Here is a 16,077-nt window from a genome sequence, read left to right as displayed (position 1 = left end):
AAAAAATCACAGTTGGCCCTCCACTCGTTGAGCTTGCACATACTGTCATTGACGACCTGAGTACTAACCAGTACTATGGTTACATGATTTGCAGTGCCATCAAAACTGGGGTCATGCCTGATAGACTTGCTTACCTGCAGATAGGTCCAGTCTCACATTCTAGGTGGCTCACAACGGCTCTCAGGTTCTGCAGAATTTGGGTCGTTCATCATAAACTGAAAGGGAACCAGCTTCACAACCTGAGACTTATTGTCCAATTCATCGTGAATGTCTACTTGCCAAATTGGTTCAACACCAAGGTCAAGTCATCATTCTCCAAAGGTCCGAGGCATGTTCTCTTCCAGCTTGAGCTCCTGAGGAGTCAGCCAAGGAAGGTTGTTCAGATTGTGGAGCAGACTGTGAGGAGATCTTCCTGGTATGCTCATCCCGAGGCAGTTCTGCAGACAATGCTCTGCAGTAAGGATGAGGAGGAGAGAAGAGTGGCAGTCAAAAAGATCTTGGATATGAGACTTATGAGAGGATCTGTTCATGACGAATCAGTTGGTGACGATTCCTTCAGGGTCAGGAAGACTCCTGAAGTCAATCTAGGTGCCAAGACCCTCACTGATCTCATAGATCTGGATAACATCCAGGCTGGCAGTGAGCCCCCTCTTACCTGCAGCCTCACCAATGTTCAAGTCAGAGCTTTCCTGGACAACCCCATGCATGTCCCTGCCTGGCCCTCGCACACCCAGAGTATAGAGCTTTGTGTACAGCAAGTGAGCGAGGCCAGCAGTCACGTGTACAGCCAGGAGAGGAGGGAAGGCTACATCCGAGCTCAGGTGGTCAGCAGGGAGGTGATGAGTAGAAACAGAAGCAAGAAAGACATGTTCTCTATGGTGTGCAGCAACACCGGGTCATAGTAGTAAAACCGGTTTTTGTATTTGATGATTTTGTTTTCTAAAGGAATATTAAATTTAATAAATGTGTCAAGATCATTCGTCTCACTATTCTGGATCATTTTCATCCTAATAAATTAACCTGATACATTTACTTTACTTTAAATAAGCTATTTAGTGGTGTTGGTAAAAGGGTGGGAATACTGAATTTTCAGAAGATTTCAAGTTAAAATTTACCTAGCAAAAAATGAAAACTTTTCAAATCTGAAGATATCACATGATTCTGCACATAGAACTACATCATTAATACCATGGGCCGATTTTTCAAACTCAAAAAAAAAAAATTCGCCTCCGTATGACACACCCTACTGCATATGGCTTCAAAATTCTCCAAAGAAGTGTTCAAATTTCAAAATTTTCCCGGGGCTTACAGTGTGGGGTATGAGATGTTGGTTCACACTCAGGATGGGATGGAGAAAGGAAACTCACAATGTGCTCTCTGTATACATATTGTATTGGATGTACAATGCAGCTTGGTGCTGGGAAGGCAGCATGGTTACAAGCGTTGAGTAGAGAGAACTGGTTGGTGAGGGTACTCAGAGGAGGACCAGCTTGTGGGTCGCCATGCTCGCCGGCGGGAGCGAGGGCCGTCAGGCAGGAACGGAGGAGGTGGTGTTACTTGAAGACTGGCTGTAGGTAGAAAGAGGAGTAGGTCACCACGAGGTCAGGTCTTATATAGCGGAGGTAGGCGTGGCTTAATAGTTGACCTCCGTCATGTAAGGCAGCGCTGGTTGACCTAGACCACGAGGCATACACTGGGGAATTTGCGGGGTCGGCTACTCAGCGACAAACAGCGTTTGTAGTGGAGGAATCCACTACAATACTCCTCCTTCCCTCCAGGCGGTGTAGGAGACTTGTTGTCTGCAGGGTTGCATGGCACATGTGAGGCAGAACGGGCGGTGCATGCCACATGTGAGACATAACGGCGAGGGCTTGGATGAGCCGGTCGCTAGGGGAGACAACTGTCTAGACACACGAGATCTGTGGGAGAAGAGAGGGAGAAAATGGTGTGTGTGGTCACTGGCTGGGATGACTGGGTCAGGGGCGACGTCAGGAGGAGGGTCTATGATAGGAGCAGGTTCTACAACAGCAGCAGGGTCCACGACTGGTGCAGGGCAGCAGCAGGGTCCACGACTGGTGCAGGACAGCAGCAGGGAGTGCCTGAGGGAAAAAAAACGGTGTGTGGGGGCGATGAATGCTGTGCTTCCCTCTCGGCAGGTACAGAGTCCTCAGATGCGCCATGCTGGGGTCTGTAGGACGTGGTGCTTGAGGCAGGAAGAGGAGCTGGTGTCTGCTTAGAGAAGCAGTGCTGCTCTTGGGTGTCTAACCTGCGGTGTAGATACAGTAGCTGTAGAGCCGATGAGAGCTGCCTCTGTGTGGATAAGCCAGTCTTCCATGTTGCTTGAAGACTGGGAGAGTGATCAGTTTCTCCTCCATCCTGTGTGAGTGCGAACCTCCGGGGTCACCATTTGTGGGGTACGAGATGTTGGTTCACACTCAGGATGGGATGGAGAAAGGAAACTCACAATGTGCTCTCTGTATACATATTGTATTGGATGTACAATGCAGCTTGGTGCTGGGAGGGCAGCATGGTTACAAGCGTTGAGTAGAGAGAGCTGGTTGGTGAGGGTGTTCAGAGGAGGACCAGCTTGTGGGTCGCCATGCTCGCCGGCGGGAGCGAGGGCCGCCAGGCAGGAGCGGAGGAGGTGGTGTTTCTTGAAGACTGGCTGTAGGTAGAAAGAAGAGTAGGTTCACCGTTGTTTGTTGTTGAGATTATCGGACCGTAGTTCGACACGGGCCTTTGCCTATAGGCGGCCCGTTTGGTGGTTCCGGCTGGAGCTCCAGGAGCAGCCAGACCGGATTGGGATTGGAGGTGGTCCTACCTGCAGACTTGGAAGGATACTGCAGGTTGCAAGTGTGAGCATACCCCCGATCAGTGGACGCTTACCACCAACCCCCACTCTTGGACGTGGTCAGTTTCGGAGTGGCGCGCCCCCCGAACTGGGGTCCGCACTTGCTGGGAGAGGATACTTTCTAAGCTATCTGGGTGGTGTGTATCGTGTGATGACCCGGAGAAGGTGGTGCATGTGGTCTGTTTGGGCCTTTCGGGTTAGAGTGGCCGCTGGTGTTGTGTGTGCTTCTTGGGAGATTTGAGTTCTGTTTCGGAGGCTTTGTGTGACTTCGCAATCGAGGAGATAGTGTTCAAGTGGGTTGCCTGCTGGCTCCTGACAGTAGGTGCATTCCATGACGTCATTTCCGATCATCTGCCAGGAGCACTTGTACCCTAGTCGTAGTCGATGAAGGCTGACTTGGGTTTGTCTTGGAGTTTTCTTGTCAGCGAAAGGTGGTTCCCCTTTTGTAGCCGCCAGGTACCATTTGGCTGATTGGGAACCAGCGTTGAATGCGTGAAGGAAGCTCTTTTTGATGTGGAGCTTGCTAGTCTTTCTGAGGTGATTCTTGATCTGTTGCACGCTTGCTGGAACTTGAATGTGTACGCTCCGAGAACGTGTAGCTGCCTTGGCTGCTTCGTCTGCCACGTCGTTTCCTCCGATCCCTACATGACTGGGAATCCAGTGTAAGACGACTGGGCGGTTTTGTCTTTGGAATTCCTGTAGCTGTGCGAGGATCGAGGTTATGATGTGGACGTTGTCTTTTGGTTGACTGTGTTGCAGCGCCTGCATGGCCGATTTCGAGTCCGTGTGAATTATGATGGACTTGTTGTGTTGTGTTGCAGCGTGTTGTAGGGTCTTTGAGATTACTACCAGCTCTGTTTGTAGGGTGGAGCAGTCATTAGAAAGTCTCCATCGGAGGGTCTGACCTTGGGTGTAGAAGGCCGCTCCGGATGTATGATGTTTTGGATCCACCGAGCCGTCTGTGAAGTATGATGCTGCATCAGCCGGTGTCTCGGTGGCTATGGCTTCCAGAGTTATTTTTTTGAGGTCCTCCTTCTGGAGGTTGGCTTTACTATCGCCTAGGTCGGTAATTTTGAATGTGGCTGGAGGGCTCCATGGTGGAGGAACTACGTAACCATTGTCTCGTGTGTCTTGGTTGTTCTTGATGACGAGTGTTTCTGCTTGCAGGTGTCAGTTGACCTCGCTTGCCTCGTGCGACCAGGTGGCCCCTCGCACTCTGTGGTCGAGGTGGAGGGAGGCACTGATTCAAATTTTGGCAGCTGTGGGCTTATCTGATCTACAGATTTTGGCGAGGAGACCGGCTGTCACCTGCTTGACTCGTACTGCCAGGGGTGGTAGTTCGGTTTCCAATTGCAAATTGCAAATTCTGGTCCACATGGGTGCTCCGAGCATGGTCCTGAGAGCATTATTTTGGATAACTTCTAGCTTAGCTATCTGGTCTTCTCTCAGTCCAATGAGCGCTGGAGCGCTGTAATCTACCAGCGATCTGATGGCAGCCGTGTAGTAGGCTTTGAGCACATGAAGGTTTGCTCCTGCGGTTGTGCTGGTGAGCGACCTCATTATATTGTGTCTGCTCTTCGTCCTGTGCCTGAGATACTCGAGTTGCGGTTTGAAGGTGAGTTTCTGGTCAAACCAGATTCCAAGACACTGGTGGGTGTTGGTCCAGACTACCGGCGTGTTTTGTATGGAGAGCATCTTGTCTGGTGTGTCTGTGCAGATGGCCATCGCTTTCGACTTGGCTGGATTTATCTTGAGTTCAAGTCTGTTGCACTCCTCTTCTATAAGTTGGAGTGCGTGTTGTGTGTTGGCTAGTCTGTTTGATCCTCTTACTATAAGCTGTAAGTCGTCTGCATAGCATAGGAGCTTGGCTGTTTGTCTGAAAGGAAGTTTGACAAGATTTTCCATCAGGACATTGAACAGCGTTGGACTGAGGATGCCTCCTTGTGGGGTTCCGTTTTCATGGACCCTGTAGCTTGAGGTTGCTCCCTGAAAGCGTAATCTTGCTTCTCTCAGCGAGCGTCGTTGTAATGGCCAGTGGATTTGCTAGTTCGAAGGCCTTCTCCAGGTCGAGGAAGACCACCAGAGCTGGTTTGTAGTCCACTGTGCTGAGTATCTCGGCGATGTTGTTGCCTGTGCCGGTGTTCTCGGTGTAAGCAAAGATGTGAGGGTGTGGGCTGCCTACTTTCCACTTGAGTCGGTTGAGAGCCATTCTTTCTCCCGTCTTCGCTATGCAGCTGAGAAGGGAGATGGGCCTCGGTTTGTCTGGTTCTCTGGGCTTCGGAATGGACTTCGGTGGGAGTCTTTGTGCTGTCCACGAAGCATTGATGACTTGTAGCAGAGCCTCGTGTCCGGCTGTACCGGCATGGGAAAGCATGGAGTAGGTTATCCTGTCGGCCCCTGGTGCTGTGTCCTTGCTTCGTTTTAGCGACTTCTGGAGTTCTTGCTGGTTGAAAGGTTTGTCGGTGTCATCTTCACTGTTGAAGGCCTCTTCGATCATCTGGAGTCTGGTCTGTTGCAGACGCCGTTGTGTCTCCTCCGCCTGTCTCGGGAGGTTTTTCGTTGCTGCTCGGTCAGAGAACAGTTTTGCAAGTCTCTCGGCTTCCTCTTCTGGGTTGGGATGGGTTGGTGGTGGTGGTGTTGCCTTCCCAGATGCCCTTCGGATCTGGGCCCACATCTTGCCAAGGGAGGTGTGCTCGTTCAGTTCGGAGCACCACTTGAGCCAGCTTACGTTTTTTATTTCTTCCTTCTCTTCCCTGGTATCCTTAACTATGACTTGCAGGAGATGTCTGTTTGTTTCCGTGGGATGTCTCCTGTAGTTTCTTCGGGCCATGTTCACTCTGTGGTTGAGTTCTTTCACCCTGGGACAGTAGTACCAGTAATCACTGTACTGTCTTGATGTGGGTTTTGTTTTTGGGATAGCCTCTTCTGCCGCTTGGTGAAACGCCTCGACCAATTGTTGGTGGAGGGTTGTCTCGTCCACGGGTGCTGCGCCGGCCGGCTGTGATTTTTCGCGCCATTTAGCCAGGTGTTTCTTAAAGAGTCCCCAGTCTGCCTTTTGGGTATTGTATCTCCATCTCGGGGGGGTGGAGTGGGGAGTTTGTTCACCTTCAGTGTTGTTAGGGTGGCGAAGTGGTCACTGGTCAGCGTGGGGTGTAGCTGCCAGGAGGCCGAAGGCTGTAGTGCACTGGAGACGAAGGTTAGATCTAGCCTTCCTCCCCTAGTGTGGGTGGGCTCTCCGGTGTTCAGGAGGCAGATCTCGGGTGTATCTTGAAAGGTGGTGTATAGGTGTAGGCAGTCTTCATTTGTGGGGCTTACCGAGCTTAGGAAGGGATGATGTGTGTTGAAATCCCCTCCTATGAGTGTGGCGTGGTCAGCGGCCAAAGCAAATGATTGAGTCACCTCCAGTGAGCCCAAGTCTTGTCTTGAAAGAGCTCACACTCGGTGCCGTCACAACACTTTCTGGTAGATTGTTCCAAGAATTTACAACCAGGTTGCCAAATGGCCGTTTCCACGGCCAAATTTCTCTAATTAGGCCGTAAAAAACTTCTCTTGGCCGTGAAAAAATGGATGGTCACGGCCAAATTATTTGGCCGAATTTTGTAAAACACGTATTAATTCCTCATCTAGTGGATTTTGAAGAAAAGTCTAGCAGATTTTAAAATTTCGCAATGAAAATGCTGGCTCAGTGACCTCACTTTGTCATGACCTCACCTAATCAGTGACCTCACCTCTTCACATGTTTACGTGACCTGAGCTGACTGATCTTTCTAGTTACTACCTTAGTTGTTAGTTCTCATATTTGAGTTGTTCAGGCTGAACGTGTCCAGCATATGGGTTAAGCTTCAGAGCTTACAAAGCCATCTGAGTTACTTTCTGAAATTCCGAGTGCTAATTTTCAAAATGTCCACAAGTAAATGGAAAGGGTCCTACGACAGTGGTAGAAAATATGACAAACCAGGGGACGATGACGAACTAGACGTTTTTGCTTAAGCCAACTAGTGTTATCAAGTTTGTAGTGGATTTCTCCCCTACAAACGCTGTTTGTCGCTGAGTAGCCGACCCCACCAATTCCCCAGTGTATGCCTCGTGGTCTAGGTCAACCAGCGCCGCCATACATCACGGAGCGGGGGTCAACTACTAAGCCACGCCAACCCCTGCTATTTAAGACCTGACCTCGTGGTGACCTGTCTCTTTCTACCTACACCAACCAGCCAGCAACACCTCCTCCTCCTCCTCCGCCTGCCTGGCGGTCCTCGCTCCCGCCGGAGAGCATGGCGACCCACAAGCTGTCCTCCTGTGAGCATCCTCACCAATCAGCTCTCTCTACATCACGCTTGTAACTATGCTGCCTTCCCAGCACCAAGCTGCATTGTACATCCAATACAACATGTATATAGAGAGCACATTGTGAGTTTCCTTTCTCCATCCCATCCTGAGTGAACACAAACAACCCGTACCCCACAAGTTCTCCACCATTGTCATGCTCCACCACCATTTCAGATAAGGTAAATCTTCACTGTAGATTATAGATATTATGTTTATGTAATTATTGGGCTCTCAATTCTAAGTGAAAATTTGGTTTTATTACGACATTTTAAGTGGATATTGTAGGGGATACTTTTATTTTGTGTGCATTGCAAAAATAGCCTTGTGCTTCCCATCCAAAAAGTTTTGGCCGTGAGATGGCGTGAATTTGGCCGTGAAGCTTGTCGTACATCTGGCAACCCTGTTCACAACTCTCACTCCAAAAAAGTTTGCCCTCACAGTTTTCTGGACTTGCAGCTTCTTCAATCTTGAGCTGTGACCCCTTGTGGGGCGAGCGTCCGCCAGCTCCAAGTAAGGACACTCAACTGAGTAGTGCCCCCTGAGATGCTTATACACCTGAACTAGATCCCCCCTTGCCCGTCTGTAGTATAAGCTAGGCAAGTTCAGGCGCTCCAATCTCTCAGGGTAGCTGAGGTGCCGAAGTGCAGGCACCAGTCTGGTGGCCCTCCTTTGAACATTTTCAACCAACTGACAGTCCTTAGCATATCTCGGGGACCAGATGGGGTGACAGTACTTCAGATGGGGAAGCACTTCACTCCTGAAGATCGTCACGAGGGACGGACCGTCTAGATATCTGAACGACTTTCTTATAAGACCCAATAATTTATTTGCCTGATTTACCTTCTTCTCACAATGGCCCGAGAACTTCAGCTCATTGTCAACATATACACCTAGGTCCTTCTCACATTCAGTCTCAACTAGTGCAGTTTCTACATCCCGTTGATGATACGCCTCCTTACCGTTGGTACGCCCCAGGTGCATCCTCTTACACTTCGTGACATTGAATCTCAGCAGCCATTTCTTCGACCATTCCTGGAGCCCACAGAGGTCCTTCTGCAGCTCTTCACAGTCTGCTTGGTTCTTAACTTCCCGAAATAACTTAGCGTCATCGGCTAACGAGCCGACCAGTGTTGAAGAGGATAAAAGTAATTAAAAGTATTAAAATAATATAATTTAAATAATATCAAACGTATAAAAACGTACGTGTCGTCAAAGGAATGTTGGTACTTGATTTTTACCTAAGACTTCACTTTTAACTGCTACAGAAGTTACAGAAGTTCCCGGACCAGTAAAGTGTCCACTCATGGTGAAGTAGCTGTCTCCAAGACCCTCACCAGTACATTTTGTTCATCATACTGTATTCTGAAGAGAAGGAAGAATGTTGAAGCTTTATTACGATCTTTTGTCACAGCCTTCAAGAGCTGTATTTATATTTATGAAAAAGAACAAAATTCCATTCTCTGAGAGGCCTGTGGCGCTGCGCAAAGGTGAGATTACTTACAGTACAGTATTTACTTTATATATCTAATGCCACACAAACTAGTGGTTGCCATGCCGAGGGAACAAGGCTAGTGGCCTGTGTAAGAGCCTTCCATTGTACTCTTTTGAAGCCCAATTATTACTGTATATTTTAAGTCCTCTGAACTTCCAAAGTCCAAACTATATGTGGAGTGCAAAGTAATTGTGATAAAGGCTTAAATAATGGCTACCACCAGAATGAGTTTGTTGAATTTCTTTATTTATGCTATACTTATTGTCTTGATTTTAAGTATATTAAAAGAAATGACATTTTTGTTGTTTACTTCACTGAATCCCTCTTCGAGACATTTCCTATTAATGATGGTGAATCCTTCCAAAATTCTTCCTCGCCATTGCTGATTTATATCGACCTCAATATTAAGGCAAGTCGTTAATCACCGGTCCGACTAATTACCCAAATGTACTCAGATTAAAGTAAGTTTTCCAATTTTTTGTGACTTTCTGACACCATATACGTTAGAAGTGATTAGCAGTCCGATTTATTCATCTAGGACCATTATTTGACTTCATTCCGGTTATATTGGCTACATTTGGGTACATTTGGGTAATTAGTCAGACCCGTTAATCACATAAATTAATGATGATAATGCATAGAACCTGACCTAACATGCCCAACCTATGGGTATGTTAGGTCAGGTTCTATGCATTGTAGTTTCCATTTTTAGGTTTAATATCATATTAGTGTGTAGAAAAAATTTCAACCAATTCTTACAATTCCTTCTGGTGGTAGCTGTTATCTGCACCTTTACCGTAATTATTGACGACTGACCCAGGGCCGATTTTTCAGAGAAAATTATTATAAAAGTCTCAATTTCACTGTGTTTTATAGTGAACACTCGTAGTTTGTGCAAATGTGTTAAAAAGTGGTTAGGTTAACATTGACGACTGACCCGTGGAAGTTATTTATTTTACTGGATTTTTTTCTTGCTTTATTTTCACGAGTAAGTTCTGATATTATAATTATTTCTAGTGCAAATGCTTCGTTTGGTACATAATTTGGTGCCTAGGCGTGCACTACTTTGTCTTCTGGATGGTAATTCAGCGGTGACAACGTCTCGTCCCAGATGTAAACAGCCAATCATATCGATGTATTTCAAAACACTCCGCCACCCTGGCTTGATCAACGCCGATGCTCGGTGAATGGTTAAGAACTGTTCGGTACGGACGGCTGCGCTCACTTCCACAAAAAACATAAAATTACACCATATCATAGTAAGTTCTTTCTGTTTATTATACCGGGGCCCCCATGCTAGGAAGTTAGGTTTGGTTAAGCTGGTGAGATCTTCTAGCAATGACTGCTCTTGTTTTCATATCAACTAAGGTTAGGTTTGATTTAATTTAGAATTAACCACCTTTTAATAAATTTGCACAAACTGGTGAAATTTCAGTCTTGCCCCGGCCTTTCTCTCGCTGTTATTAATATGTTTTTCGTAATATTTAGACAGTTCTAAGACCCTTTTCTTCTATGATATTTCCGCTGAAATTAAGGCTACCCGAGATATTAATTTTTCAATATTATTAGAGTTGGTCAGTCACAAGTGTCGCTGTATTTGTTTACGTCTCTCAAAGAGAAGGTCTACAACGCATGTGCGGAGGTGGTGTGGGAGTTTCTTATTGGCTATAGTGATAGGAGACTTATAATTGGGCAAGAGTTTTTTGTCTTAGTCAATGAACAATGCGTCGGTCCGACTAATTACCCAAATGTACCCAAATATAGCCGCAGTGAAGTCAAATAATGGTCCTACATGAATAAATCGGACTGCTAATCACTTCTCGACTAGTATTTGGTGTCAGAAAGTCACAAAAAATTGGAAAACTTACTTTAATCTGAGTTAATAGATCGCGTGCATGTACCGAGGGAACGAGGAATTACCCAAATGTAGCCGCAATGAAGTCAAATGATGGTCGTACAAGCGTAATTCGGGCTGTGAATCACTTCTCGATTATTATTTGGTGTCATAAAGTAAAAAAAAATTGGTAAACTTAATTTAATCTGAGTTGTGTTGTGTTAGGTTAGGTTACAAGTAGATTAGGTTAGGTTAGGTACATGCACTTGATCTATTAGCTCAGATTAAATTAAGTTTACCAATTTTTTGTGACTTCGTGACACCAAATATTAGTCGAGGTTAGGTTAGGTTAGGTACATGCACTCAATCTATTAACTCAGATTAAATTAAGTTTACCAATTTTTTGTGACTGTGACACCAAATACTAGTCGAGAAGTGATTGGCAGTCCGATTTTTTCATCTAGGACCATTATTTGACTTCATTGCGACTACATTTGGGTAATTCCTCGCTCCCTCGGTACATGCACGCGATCTATTAACTCAGATTAAAGTAAGTTTTCCAATTTTTTGTGACTTTCTGACCCCAAATACTAGTCGAGAAGTGATTGGCAGTCCGATTTATTCATCTAGGACCATTATTTGACTTCATTCCAGCTATATTTGGCTACATTTGGGTACATTTGGGTAATTAGTCGGACCCCAATGCGTGGGTGCATCGGGAACGGAGATTTGACTTTTCAGTGCCATCGGAAAAACATATTTTTAATATCCAAACAAAGACCGGTGCATTGGTGAAAATTAACCTCACAAACTGCAACAGTGTCCACATGAAAACAGTGAAATTGTGGTATTTTTACAATCGTTTTCTATGAAAAATCGGCCACAGGTCAGCCGTCAATAATTAATTACTCAGAGAACTACTGTACTGAACTAGAAAATCTAATACGGTATTGCATTTGTTTCCACCAACCAAAACTCATGATATTTTTCTGCATAAGCAATACTGTAGTTTGCATGGTAAATATTTAGAAGTTGCCAACTCCTATTTATATATTAAATCTTATATTGGGAGACATAAAAAACTAAAAACAATTAATCTTATTCTTTCTTTTATCCTCTTTGCCACTAATCCTCTCATTAGCTGCATGGGCGATCGGTCACATCTCCGTTATGCACTGTTGGCAATGTACTGGGCATGCATCAGCTCCTGAATGTATCTGAATCTGCTCCAGTGTTGGTCAAGTCTTGTCTTGAAACAGCTCACACTCGGTGCCATCATAACACTTTCTGGCAGGTTGTTCCAAGAGCTCACAGTTTTCACTCTGAAGAAGTTTGCACTCACAGTTTTTTGTACTTCTGGCTAGGTAAAAATTTTGTTTCGGTGATCCCTGTATTTAGATATCCAAACTATGTTTTTAAAAATAATTTTGACGTGTTTTAAATGATTTTGATCTAACCTAACCCAACCTAACTTGGCCACAGAACCCAGGAACTATATCTATCCTAACCTAGATTCCTAAGATTCCCCAGATGACCGAAACTAAAATAATACCCACTTCATCTTATAGTGTTTCCGTCTGAAATTTATATTTTTCGAGAAATAAATTTCCTAAGGAATTTCTATAAAATGAATTGTCAGATTTTCTCTCTTTCTCCCCATTCAAGACTCAGTATATATTTTGGTGTTGGCAACTTCTAAATATTAACCGTTTATTCAATTCTAAGGCTTGGATAACCTGCCTTCTCCCTTGTGTTAGTAGTTAGTCAGCTGGAAACTAAAGGAAATTGGTGGAGTTGCCTTAAAATTGAAGGTGGCAGCCTGTATCAGTGGTATAAAGTTCTCACTATGCAGTTTGACTAACCAAACCTCCTACCTCTAAAGGGTGACCTTAGCCTCTAAATCCCTCCTTTATGGGTAATGATTGTGATAGAAGGAGTTGATAATCATAAGAAAAGTCTCCAGCTGTCATAAGGTTTAAGACACACTGATCAAACTCTCAAGCTGGCCAGCACTATACAAGAGCGGTATTATTATCGTTTTGGTCATCGAGCGAATTTTAGGGTTTAACGTTACTGCTGTCTTCAGAGGGTTAGGTTAGGCATTGGGGTCTGCTAGAAAATAATATTTCAGGATCAATCAATCATTTTCTGCACACTGAAGATACTGTTGTAGATTCCCTTGTTGTTTGCATGTTTTCATAATCATTTTCTATAGAACTGGTGTGTCTGTACAGGTACCAGTAAATGTTGCATTAACACATACAGTTTGCATTAATTCTTTGCATTTGTTTCAAGCTTATATGTGTGTGCAACAATTTGAGAGTGAAATCTTCATAACTTTATCTCCACAGGTGTACATTTAAAGCAGAGTATATATACTGTATTGGTGTTTTATTTTATAGGTGAACACAGAACAGAGGAGTATGCCAACATCAACCCCTTTCAGTTAGTGCCAGCAATTGATGATGATGGGTTCAAGCTAACTGAGAGGTAAAGACACTTTTGTTCTTATGTATCTATCATTGCTGAAGCAACCATGTAAAGATTCAGAAAGGATGGCAGATTAATGTTGTGAATTAGGAATATATAATAAAGTTCTGGAAGTTAATATACAGGTATAGATAAGTACAGTATAAAATTTCCTAACTTCAACAAAATGGAAAAATTCATTTACTTTGAGGTATGTAGAAGTCTTGGATGATGGTGATGATGTGCATTTGAAGTGGGAGGTGCAGGAGGAGAAGGGAGAAGAGAAGGAAGTGGAGGTGGAGGAGAAGCATTTTACTGCTTGGAAGGTGAGTTCTTCCATGAAAATGTCAGAATCCTTCTGGACTGGATGGTCTTCCATCATGAACATCCTCTCTCCTTTCTAAAGTGTGAAGTGCTGAGCGAGATTTTGTTCCTCAGCTTTACTGAAGAAAAGTGTCAATTGTGGTCTGTGTGGGCATCTGTCCTCCTCACCATTATTAACTTATGCTTAGTTAGCGACACCATTGAGTCCTCAACATGACACAAAGTTAGTTCAGTTTTTTTTCCCACTTTTCTGGGTGCTTTTGAAGCCAGTTCTTGAACTTCTCCCCAGTGGTAAATCACATCTTTCAACTGTTTAGCTGACATATGGTCATCACTTTCAATTTCCTCTCACCACTGTCAGCCTTTACCCGCAATATCTCATCCAGTTCCCTTTCGTCATTAGGAGTAAGTTCCTCTCATGAGACATCATGTTTCCACATCCTTTTCCTTCACTTCAAGACCTAATGACTGACCAATGGACACAATCTCCGGTCCAACTCTGTGTCATCTCAAATCCTCAAAATCATGGACTACTGATGGCCACAGCTTTCCATGAAGAATTGAGGGTTCTATTGGAGACTTCTTGCCATGATGACAATCAATTTCAGCCCAGATGCTGAATTGTGTCTTCCAGAACTGTCGCTTAGCAAAGAGTCAGGATCAATGCAGTTGCCTGATGACACCTCCTAAACATTTTCTTCATGTACAACTTTTTGAAGTAGTTGATCATATTCTGGTCCATTGGCTGCATGAGTGATGTAGTGTTTTAGAGGAAAAAACAACACTTTCAAAAAGTCAAATTGATAATCTGGGGCCTTCTGGCAAGGTCAGGGTCATGACCAGGAGCATTATCCATGAGGAGAAGAGCCTTGTGAAGGAAGTTTACAGGTTAGGTAGCTTCTGGACAGAGGGCAAAACACATCAAATAGCTCCATTCATTGAAGAACAACTGTCTTTACAATGGGTGCTTTACAAGCATTCCCCAATAAACCTGCTACTGTTCTTACCACTTGTCAAATTACCCTAGTTTTGGAGTGGTAGACAAGGAACAGTCGGAAACTTCTAAAGCATTGGCACCAAGTTGGGTCAGAGTGAGACGGATCTTTCATGTAAGCAAGTGCTCTAGTAAAGAGTTTTATCCTATGAGATGTCTTTAGTATCTTTTTTCCAGAACAGCCCAGTTTCGCTAACATTGAACACTTGCTGTGGAAGATAATTTTCTTTCTTCCATCAGTTTTTAAATTCAATTAAAACTTTGCTGCCCCTTCTTTATCAGCACTAGCAGCTTCACCATGCTCTGAAACAACATTTTAAAAATGTCACTTTTTTCTTAAATTTTTCTAACCAGCCTTTACAGTCTGAAAATCTTCAAATTTCAGTCTGAAGAACCAGGTTGATCTGTTTTAACAATTATAAATTTCCTGGGTTTTTCATTGTGCTGAGAATTACCAGAAACTGGTAATCACCTTTTCATCTGTTTTCCTATCCAGATGATAAGTAACTTCTCAGTTTTGGCCGATTAGGATCTACTTTTAAACACTCTTTGTAGATTTGTCTTCTCACGCTTCATTTCCTTAAATTTGTCTTTTGTGCAAGAATTGTTTCATTAAAGTTGATGCCGATATGCCATATTCTTGCATAGCGCATTTGATTTAATACCTGTTCTGTGTTTTTTTATTATTTCCTGCTTTATTTGATTGAAATCACTTTTCTTGGATCCCTGTGTGCCCTGGCGGAGGCCCAGCGGGTGCACTCATAAGCGATGTAGGAGCAGTGTGGTCAGTCAAGTTCAGGGTAAGACGTCTGGTGGCCTTCAAGTTAAGCTGATTCAACGGGGCACGCTTTCTTTCTTTTTTCTTTCTTTCTTTCTTTCCTCATCAAAAGACAGACCCATATCAAAGGCTGGACTCACATAACCTAGACCCACACCTGAGGCTAAACCCACACCAGCTGGCAGACACACCAGCTACCACCATGCTTATACCAGCTGACAGATTCACACCAGCCGGTAGGCTCATGTCAGCTGGCAGGCTCATGTCAGCTGGTAGGCTCATGTCAGCTGGTAGGCTCTTGTCAGCTGGTAGGCTCATACCAGCTGGCAGGTGTTAGCTTCCGGCGTCGTAGTGACCGTCAGGCCAAGAGTCACTGTAATGGTGCCCTGCGCCACTAAGGCACTCGCCACCTTGATGCTTCCCCCAGGCGTGCTTGTTGGGTGTAGGTATCGAGAGCCTGGTTGACCTGCCCTCTCAGGAGCCAGATTGGGTTCAGTCGTAAGATTAGGCGACGAAAGAGGTGAATTAGTCTACGTTATAAGAATGCCTGAACACAATCTCCCACACGTCACCTTGTCATCTGTGTGGACCCTTTTTGTTCTCCACGTATATGTAAGTATGTCTGTTTTATGCAGATCTTCTTTCTGTTATATATATATATATATATATATATATATATATATATATATATATATATTATATAATATAATATAATATAATATATATATATATATATATATATATATATATATATATATATATATATATATATATATATATATATATATATATGTAACCGGTCGGAATTTACTGGACTTGGGGTTTATTAAAGATTATAAGATGGTAATGGCAGTGGAAGCGCCCCTTTGAGAAAAATCCCGAACCAGCGCAAGAACACTTAAATCTACTAAACAAAATGAATTTTCCGTGACCCGTGGAAGGATAGCGTCTATGACTGGGATGAATGAGACACACTGTAAAATTTAGACACTTATATTCCCTCCAACAC

The 16,077-nt window shown here is 44.2% G+C and overlaps 1 long non-coding RNA gene across 1 annotated transcript in view; it reads left to right on the top strand.

Moving 5' to 3' along the window:
* The first annotated feature begins 8,272 nt into the window (after window positions 1-8,272).
* Window positions 8,273-16,077, top strand: part of LOC121860755 — an 11,411-nt gene continuing 3,606 nt past the window's right edge. Inside the window, exons 1-2 of the long non-coding RNA XR_006087925.1 lie at window positions 8,273-8,664; window positions 12,906-12,993. This is a non-coding gene — a long non-coding RNA (uncharacterized LOC121860755). The remainder of the gene's footprint in view (window positions 8,665-12,905; window positions 12,994-16,077) is intronic.

Source organism: Homarus americanus, unplaced genomic scaffold, assembly GCF_018991925.1.
Source record: "Homarus americanus isolate GMGI-L3 unplaced genomic scaffold, GMGI_Hamer_2.0 scaffold40248, whole genome shotgun sequence".
Lineage (NCBI taxonomy): Eukaryota > Metazoa > Arthropoda > Malacostraca > Decapoda > Nephropidae > Homarus > Homarus americanus.
The sequence above is the reverse complement of the archived record's forward strand: the minus strand, read 5'-3'. Positions and strand labels throughout refer to the sequence as shown.